This window comes from Aptenodytes patagonicus, chromosome 5 (assembly GCF_965638725.1).
Source record: "Aptenodytes patagonicus chromosome 5, bAptPat1.pri.cur, whole genome shotgun sequence".
Lineage (NCBI taxonomy): Eukaryota > Metazoa > Chordata > Aves > Sphenisciformes > Spheniscidae > Aptenodytes > Aptenodytes patagonicus.
This window is the reverse complement of record NC_134953.1, coordinates 58,350,951-58,359,945: the sequence shown is the minus strand read 5'-3', so window position 1 is coordinate 58,359,945 and position 8,995 is coordinate 58,350,951.

The window sequence follows — 8,995 nt, the reverse complement described above, 5'->3', positions numbered from 1 at the left end:
CGGGCACATCCGGGCACCTCACCCCGCGCGGGGCACGACGGGAACGGCAGGCGGCCCGCGCCCGCCGCCGCCCGCGCCCGCCCGCCGAACTACAGCTCCCGGCATGCCCCGCGCCGCCATTGTGTGGGGCCGCCGCGGCGGGCGGGGCGGGGGGCGCGGGGCCTCCCGCCGCCAGCGCCGCCGCCGCCGCCCCGGGCGGGGCCGGGCCGTGCCGGGCGAGGAACGGCGGTGGGCCCGCTCGGCGCGGGTGGGCCCGGCGGCCCGTCACGGACCCCGGCGGCCGCCTGAGGGGGCCCGGGGCCGGCCGCCACCCAGGGCCCCGAGGGTAACCCGGGGGTGCCGAGAGCCCTGGAAGGGTTTTGCCGGCAGCCGTGACATCAGTCCTGACGCCATGCGCCTCTTTTTTTAAGCGTCTTTCTTAACTCTAGGCGTGTGTGTCTGGCGGCAGGCGCCATTCGCCCCAGTTCCAGCCCGCTCTCCTCAGGAGCTGGGCGCCTTGCCTGTGGCGCACCTCCTGCCAGCGGGCGGGGGTCACGGCCTGCTCCGAACGGCCCGGCGGCTCTCCTTCGGTGGAGAAACCGGTCACCTCAAGGACCCGCTGAGGAAAAAAAAAGTGGAAAAAATCCATAGACTTTCTTTTAACAAATTCTGCCATCAAAGTGCAACAATCCACCGGGAAATACGTAGAGCTTATTTAAGGATTAAATAATGCAGGCTGGCTGCAACACAGTTACAGTTTTTAATTAGCTGTTAATACACTTTAGGAGCATACCCATACGCCTGAGTGAAAGCATGACCCGGTCACAAATTTATGCTTTCATACTTAAGTGTACCTGGGTAAATGCACTAATTAGTATGTGAAACTACTGAATATCTCACTCTGTCCCTCTTCACCATCTTGTTGCCTTATAAAAAGAGGTTAAAAAAATCTGAAGAGCATGGAATCACAGACAGACATTTTGGGTTTCCCAGCCCAGGCCTTCGCATGCAGCCGTGGGACAGCCACGTGCGAGCCAGCGCTGCGCTCAGACTCCGCAGGGTTTGTCCCCTGTGATGGTTGTCACCAGACCCACCATCAGATCCAGCGCAGACTGGGGGAGAAACACCCTGCCAGTTGTACATTGAAGGTTAGAAACGTGATAGTGCCACGGTGTTTGATTTGAAAGCAAAACCGTTGTTATATCATGGTGGTGAAGATTGTTACCAGGAGTGCTCGAAGTACCCCGCATACGGAGGCTGGGCAAGCGTGAGCATGGACGCAGTCCTTCTCTCGCGAGATCGAGTTAAGGCAGGGACACGTTGCTCTGCTGAAGATACAGGGCATTTTTGCATTCAAAACCTGTGAATCTAACACTTCTCATTAGCATTAGATTGCTTTTTAAAGCATGACACTGAGATAAATGTGTGTCATTGAAGGCAACTTCAGTAACAGTGGTTTAAGAGGTTTGCTGCTATAACCAATAAAAGTTACTGTTTCAAAACCTGGAAGATTTACCTTGATCTTAGCTGTATAATAAAATTTCCTACTTTCATTAACATTTATACTCATCTAATTAGCAGATATACACAATTAGAAGACAGTATCAAGTGAAGATGGTAAATATTTGCAGTATTAATTGTCTTTATATTAATTATTAATATATTATTAGTAATTAATTAGTTATTAATTAGTATTAATTAGTCTTTATAGTTCTATTTATAGTCAGTGGGAAATATACCGAGAGATTAAAATATATTTAACTGGCATAAATCTGACATGTCCTTCTAAAACACTATTTCCTATGCTCACAATTTATATCTTTAAATAAGTTGTCAGAACCTTTTGGTACCTGTTAGTATAATTAAGTTTATCCTCAGCAAGGATACTACTTCTAATATTTGCCTTGCCTACTCTGAGAAGTTAGACTACTTTAAATAATTGGTTTAGAAATTCATTTCATGACATTTGTTCAGTTCTTGAATGTGCATTGCTCATAAATTGGTGACTCCCCAAACCAACTGTTTTTGAAAAGTAAGTCCACAGTTTAGTTTCTTCTAGATTAGCTTAAAATTATTTTGGTTGCATTTATTGTTCTTCATCAGCTTTCCCTGCAGTACCACAGCCACCTCTGTTCTGCTTTGGGAGGAGTTTGAGGAAGCCCCTCCAGCAGCACCACTGCTAGGTCTAAGGGGGATTGAAGCACTGCATCGCTCACACAAGGAGCTCACCCTGTTCTCGGGATATTGTTAAGTCATCATCATAAATCATATCCTCAGAACTCAAAATATTTTCCTCAAGCAAGCCTTTTGCTTTTGGAATGAATTGAACGTCACCAAGAAACACGTAATTAAAATTCTTTGTATTTACATGGCAGATGTTTTCAGGAAAAGCTTTGAACCCATTTCAGCCTCCTGTCCCGTCACATGCACCGAGGCAACATTGCATCACATACATTTTATGAACAAAATACAAATGTTTCTCACTTGGAGTGCTGGAGTGCTGCTTGGCAGATGGCATGGACGGCTTCTTGTTTATAAGAGGGCATTTGCTCACAGAAATGGAATTCTCAGTTGCCTGTCTTTGGGGCTTGGGATTTTTCACTCAAAGGGAAGTCAGAGCATCTCTCTCTCATTGCTTTTGCAAGGGTTGTGCATATTCAACTCCCCTGTGGTATACTGTAAGCTGACATACATTCAGTATTCCAAAATTTTCCAAGTGCAGACATGGCATAATAGGTTTTGGGTCACACCTTGAATTAAACACACACAAAACAGATTCAAAGTATTTCAATATAAATGGGAAATTGATCATCATGTGAATACAATCACCAACAGACAGACTTATTCATTCTGTGTAGCAAGAAACGGGAGTTGCAGGGTGCATGGTAGGAAGCTCCGGCTCTTCTCAGGACCATTGCGCGCTTTGGCACGCACCGCCTGCTTGCACGTTGGCGTTTGCAATAAAGAGGCCCAGCAATCAGCCACACAGGTCAAAAGTCCAAATGACAATGTTGTCTGCTGAATATAATTCACAGTTTTCAGGCACTTCTGGCCATAAGACAACATTTCAATTCAGCAGAGCCGAAAAACCTGGCTTCCTACACCTGGGAAGGTCCAGGCGGGTCCCACCGGGTTCATCGATACCTTGCAGAGTCTGGAGGAGCATTGCTCCTCCAGATACCTTGCTTGCCTTCTGGAGGAGCATTAACAGGCCCCTGCCCTGCACCCAGCTGCCTCCTTTCATAGGGCCTACAAGAAGATAAGGCTTTTCCAATCATTGTTGCTCTGTTAAATCTGCTCAATGCTGGCCAACAAATTCAAAGGTGACTGGAGGGATGGCCAAAGCTGACAGCTTTGCACGCACATTGCTTCCTCACGAAGCTTGGCCAAAACATGTCTTCTAGTGGGACTGCATTTGTGGACAGAGCCACAGGTAGGAAGGACCAGGGAAAAAGGTGCTCAGCAAAGAAACCATCTTTCACAGTTTGGTTTGGGCTGAGATGCTGCAGACAAGCGAGGCTGGTGTCTGCTCTCCAGCACGGCTGGCAGGGGCAGCATCCCGCCCACCACGCGGAGCAGCTCAGGAGAACCACAGCCAGCCACAGCCAAGCCCTCCCATGCACCACTTCAGGGAGAAATGGCCCCAACTTCTATTCACACCGCAGGCTGCTGCTGATGGATGCAGTTTACTGACAAAGCTCTCCGTTGTGCTGGGACAGCATGTGCCCCGGCTCCTGGCTAGAATGGCTGCTGTGCGGGGGCATCACACCTCGTCACGTCCCGGCCCATGCTGGATAAGGACAGAGATCGCGCTACAGCCGGCCGAGGGAAGGACAGATGGCAAGGTCTGGGGTTTTGCTACTCTCCAAATGTTGGCAAAATTTCCTGCCAGAGAAACATTCATGCACACAGCAATGCCGAACTGCAATCGATCCTGAAGATCTGAACCACAGACGTCCATTGCCTGGGAATTAAATAGCCAAGGACTATTAACTCGGCACTTCTGCTTCTAATCAAGGACGTAACTTGTATATTATGGCTTCCAAATCACTAAAACCCCACACATTGGTCTCAGGACAGTCATCTCGTTAACACTGCTTGCTGATGCAGTCATTAGACACTAGCAGACAGCATGGGGGTAATTCAAACACGCACAGAAGACTTCCAGGAGCTGGCATCAAAGACTGGGCAGGCTGATGCATTTCTCCTGCATAGCAGACATTTGTGTTATCATTTCACATTGGAGTAAAACCAACATTTCCACCACCCAAAGAAGCGGATTGCTGGTGCTATTTATGGCTGGGACATGCAATGCTCCTTGGCCGAAGCTGGCCTATAGATAACCTACCTAAGGAGCCGCTCCTGCGCTGCTTACCAAAAGAGGCACGGAGTGCTTTCTGACATGCTACACTCATGCTATTTTCAAGCTTTGCCAACAGCTGTTGGCTGCCTGCTTATTAAGCAAGAATAGGAAATGCCGCAAGTTGAGGGCAGGGGGAGAAGAATTCATTTGGGTCCTTGCTCCATTCCCAAGACATGTTTTTCCTAATTTTTAACTTAAGAACCTTTATAAATCTCTTTTGCCGGTTTTCTCCAGATGCGTGTGTTACTCTGCTGTCAGAATGTACAATATACGGACAAGGAGGAGGTTGCTTGGGTTTTTTTTGAGATGGATCTTTTCCTAGGCCATATAAAATACAGTGATTTCTTGTAGAGAAAACATTATGTTTGCTTCTGAATAAAGTCAAGTATGGCCATGACTTCCGACCAGTAAGAAAAACTTCAGGTATCACATAATGATTGTATGCCACAGAGAAACTTAGCAACTTCTTGTTCAGTTTGTTCTGGCAATTGTTTTCATTGGATTTTTGATTTGCTGCAGATACTGACCATTCAAACTGAAATGCTCTACAGCCATCATATAGCTTTAGCAGAGACAGCTCAGAGTGAAGTGTGACAGATGACCTATTCCTGGCACTTTTTATAAGCAAAGCATATCAGTGCTGAGGAGTCTGAAGTAGCAGACAGTCAGTGGAAGACAGCAAGCAGACTACCTAAAACTGTAACTTTTGCAATTACTTTGCATTACTTATATAATAATAGTATTTCTGCATTACTAATTATTATTGCATTACTAATACAATAATAAAGTACATTGCATTAGCTAAGCGGTACCTAATGCTTGCCCGTGCTTGCTCATCACAGTGAATATAACAGGTAGCAAGAACACAGAGCACTTTTTACTAAGCTGTTTGCATCAGCGCATCGTGGTGCATGGATCCCTTATGAGAAGAACTCCCAGAATTAAGCAGCGCAGGGCAGAAGGACAGCAGGAGTGACCAGGAGAAGTCAGAAGAAGATACATGATCTGCACGACACAGCTTTATCCTCCCATATATTCTGCTCATTTCAGCACAGCACTAGATTTTTTTCATAGCAGAAAACCCAGCAGTTTCATTATGAAGAGGGCTGTAAACATGTGAATAACAACAGTGCTTCTACATTAAGTACGTGCACTGAAAAATAAAAAAGCCCAGTACTGCTCTGTGCATTAAAATGTGCAACAGACAAGTGAAGCAAATCATGCAGACACAGAACTTCGCTTGTAAATTAAGCCAGAGTAATTGAGCTCTGCCTGAACTTTCTTCCCCTGAATCCTAAACAACCTGCCAAGCAAGTGTTCTTCCTTAGCAGCAGTCAAGGTAAAAGGTGTTTCTAGCCTAGAAAACCAGCACTGGAACTTTACAAAGCAGAAGGTCAGGTACACCAAACACTGCTTTTATCGCCTCTGTGGGGCTTATTCCTATGAGCTCTCCTTTACCCACTCCTTCCCCGGGGCTCCTGAGGCCCTGGTGCTGTGGAAGAGGGGTGCCAGGAGGGGCTGGGATACGCAGGAGCCACCTTGGCCGCTGCCATCTAACAGCTCCCTTGCAACCAGCCCCAGAGGAGAGGGGGCTTTGCTGCCTTCCTAATCTGAGAAGACGGAGAAGGAAAAGAGGAGAAAAAAAGTTTCCCCTTCCTAAAAGGCTCAGCAGAGTGCAGGGATGCCAGGGTCTGGGCGCTGCAGGACTGAGGGGGCCCTCTGCACCCCAGCACCCACCATTGCCATGGGTTAAATAATGCAGTTAGCAATGCTGCACCGAAAAGCTCAGCCCGAGCATGAAGCAGGTGCCCTGCTCGGCTCGGCTCCTGGCGGACTCTGAGCCCTCCTGCCCGGGCGTCCCCACGCTTGCAGCAGCCCTTGCTGAGCCACTCTGGCTGCTGCTGCCAGCACCCACGGCAGCTTTTCTCAGGGTTATTACTGGGGGAAATTAGAGGTGCCTTAGTGAAACGGCCAACAGCCGTGTGCAGCAGCACTGGGAAGACTGGGACATGCCAAAGTGAAACCTGCTGGGCCAGCCAGTAACTGTCTGGGCAGAAAACTGCTCCTCCCTGCTAGCTAAAACTGCCTCTTGCTTCCACGGGCAGGTTCCCATCTCAGCTGCAGCTGACACGGCTGCTTTCTGCCTGCTGCCGCCTCCCACGCGCTGGTGTCGCTGCCGCTGTGCCGGCACACCACCCGCGGGGCTGCACCGGCAGGTGGATCAGAGCCCCGATCTGGCTGGAAAAAAGCAAAGACACTAGGGTTTTTTCCCTCGTGTTATTTTTTTTTAGGCTGGCTGGGTTCACGCTGCAGCCCTGCGGCCAGCAGGAAGGGGAATATGTTAAACCACGATTGCAGCCCCTTGCACCAGGCTCACTGCTGACACTGACCTACAGCCACAAGTCTGTGGTGCTGGGGGGTTCAGATGCCCGCGGGGTTACACCACCCTGAGAGGCATTTGGGGATGCCAGTGATAGCTGGGATTCTCACGCACATCAAAGGCGCATAGGAGCCCAGATACCTGCGATAACCTGCCCCTGTCCCCGGTTGCAGGGGCAGGGCTGGATCTGTGCTGTGTGCTCTAGCGCTGCACCACTCCTGTGAACGTCCCCTAGAAAATGAACAAAAGCAGCCTGCAACCCATGTTGTTTCAGAGAAAAGCCATTAGCATGGCTTCCTGTGCCAGCAAGCAAAGCCTGATGCTGTGTCCTGCCCTGCCTGCATCCCTGCCTGTGTCCTGCCTGTAAGTGTGGGCAGCTGAGGCTGGGCTTGGGCCTTTGGTTTCAAGCATCCCGAAGTTACAGGTTTGGCCAAAGCCCTGAGTCCAGAGCCACACTGTGCAAATGGGACATGTCTTTGCAGCAAGCTGACTCGCTGCTCCATATCCAGAACAGACGGACAGTCAAAACCTGGTCCAGCACTGTCCGTAGGGCACTGAAAACCCACAGGGTACAACTGTTAATGTGCCCCATGCTGACATTGCTGCCAAGGCTGTTCGGGAGAGCTTCAGCTGGTCCCAGTCCTGCTGGAGAAGTGGCTGTGGGGATGAAGTTGCGTTCAGCAGCACTGCCTCCAACCCCGACCAGCAGCAAGCCTGACTCTGTGCTGAAAACCAGCCCGTCCTGTTTGCGTGCCCAGCTCCAAGTCGGACGGGCTGCAGGGCGTGGAGGATGGCCATGGGAGAGCTGGGCTGGGCTGCTGAGCCGGCAGCTTCACAGGGACATGGCGGGGCGAGCTGCGAAGCAGGAGCAGGTGAGACTGCTTTGAGTCACCCCGCAGCCACCTCTGCCTGGCGCTGGGGCTGCGGAGAGGCAGCGCTCGCCCTCATCGTCCTGAGCCTGCCCGCTCACCTTGCTCCCCAGCCAGTGGCTCAGCCTCTCCTTCCCCTCTGCTGGCTGCAGGCTGGCTACAGCTGCTCCGTAGAGCCCAGATTTCAGCTGTCGCACAAATAAAAAGGGCACTTTTGTTTTATGGAGCACAATGCAAGGCACGGAATGAGCGTAGAGTTATTTTGGGGCACGGCCAAGGCAGGGCTAGGTTAAGGCAGACACAGCTTCCCACCTGGCAGCTGCAGGATAGCAAGGAGCAGGAGCGAGATCTGTGAGCCAGCAGCTCAGCCAAGCTCCCCACCATGCCTCATGGCACCACAGCGTGGCACCCAGCTGATCTGTCCTGAAGCACGGGATGATCCTTCCCAGGGCCCAGAGGAACCCCAGGCACATCCACCGCCTCCAGGCGCTCGTGTAAGCAGAAGTACTGGGCTGACACAGAAATGCAGCAATCCAGAAAAGGGAAATTTCTACCGTATCAGGGTATTATAAAAAAAAAAAATTACACAAAGCTGCATCTTTAGCTATAATCATATTGCAGCTGGTTCATTCCTGATTACTCTGAGTGCTGCAAACCCCGGCCCCCAAGAAATCACCAACTTGATGGGTTAGAAAAAACTCACTACCCTAAACCCAGTTATGCCACACATCTGTCCTGCAGGTCTCCCACACATCTGTCCTGCAGCTGTCCCTCCCACCACCAGCAATTTCTAATAGAGATCAGTGTGAACCAACCCAGGACCTTTGTCCTGCTGCCCCACATGCCCGTTTGCTGGGTGTGCAGACGCTCTGCCACCTGCAGCACTTCCCCAGCCTTCCCATGCAAGGGACTGTCCCAAACATGACCCAGCCCTTGAGCTTGGTTTTTCTTACTTGTCCCTGCAGATGCATTTAAAATAAAAATGACCCAGGCTCGGGCTGTGCCAGCCCCGGTGCCCGAGCCAAGCCCTCACTGCCAGCAGCCCAGCACGGGAGCACCCTGCGCAGGCAGCACACAGCCGTGGCTGTTTGCACATGGGGCAGGGCCCCCAGCTCCCCTCGCCCTGCCTGCTTCTCCCTGCCTGCTTCTGCCTGCCTGCTTTGGTTCCAGGAGAAGCGGAGCCCTGCAGGACCCCTGGGGAGGGAGGAGAGGCCCCCGGGGGTGTGCAGCACACGGGGTCACTATTGCTGGCTCCCCAGCACACCACAGTCAGCTGAGGCTCTTATTTGCTCTGCTGTGTTTGATTTAAACAAGCTCTGCATGTGCTGCCATGAGGCCAAGGGAAAGCCTTTGGTGAGAGCCCCCGTGCTGGCCTGGGGCAGGCTGTGGGCTGCACTGCTCTGC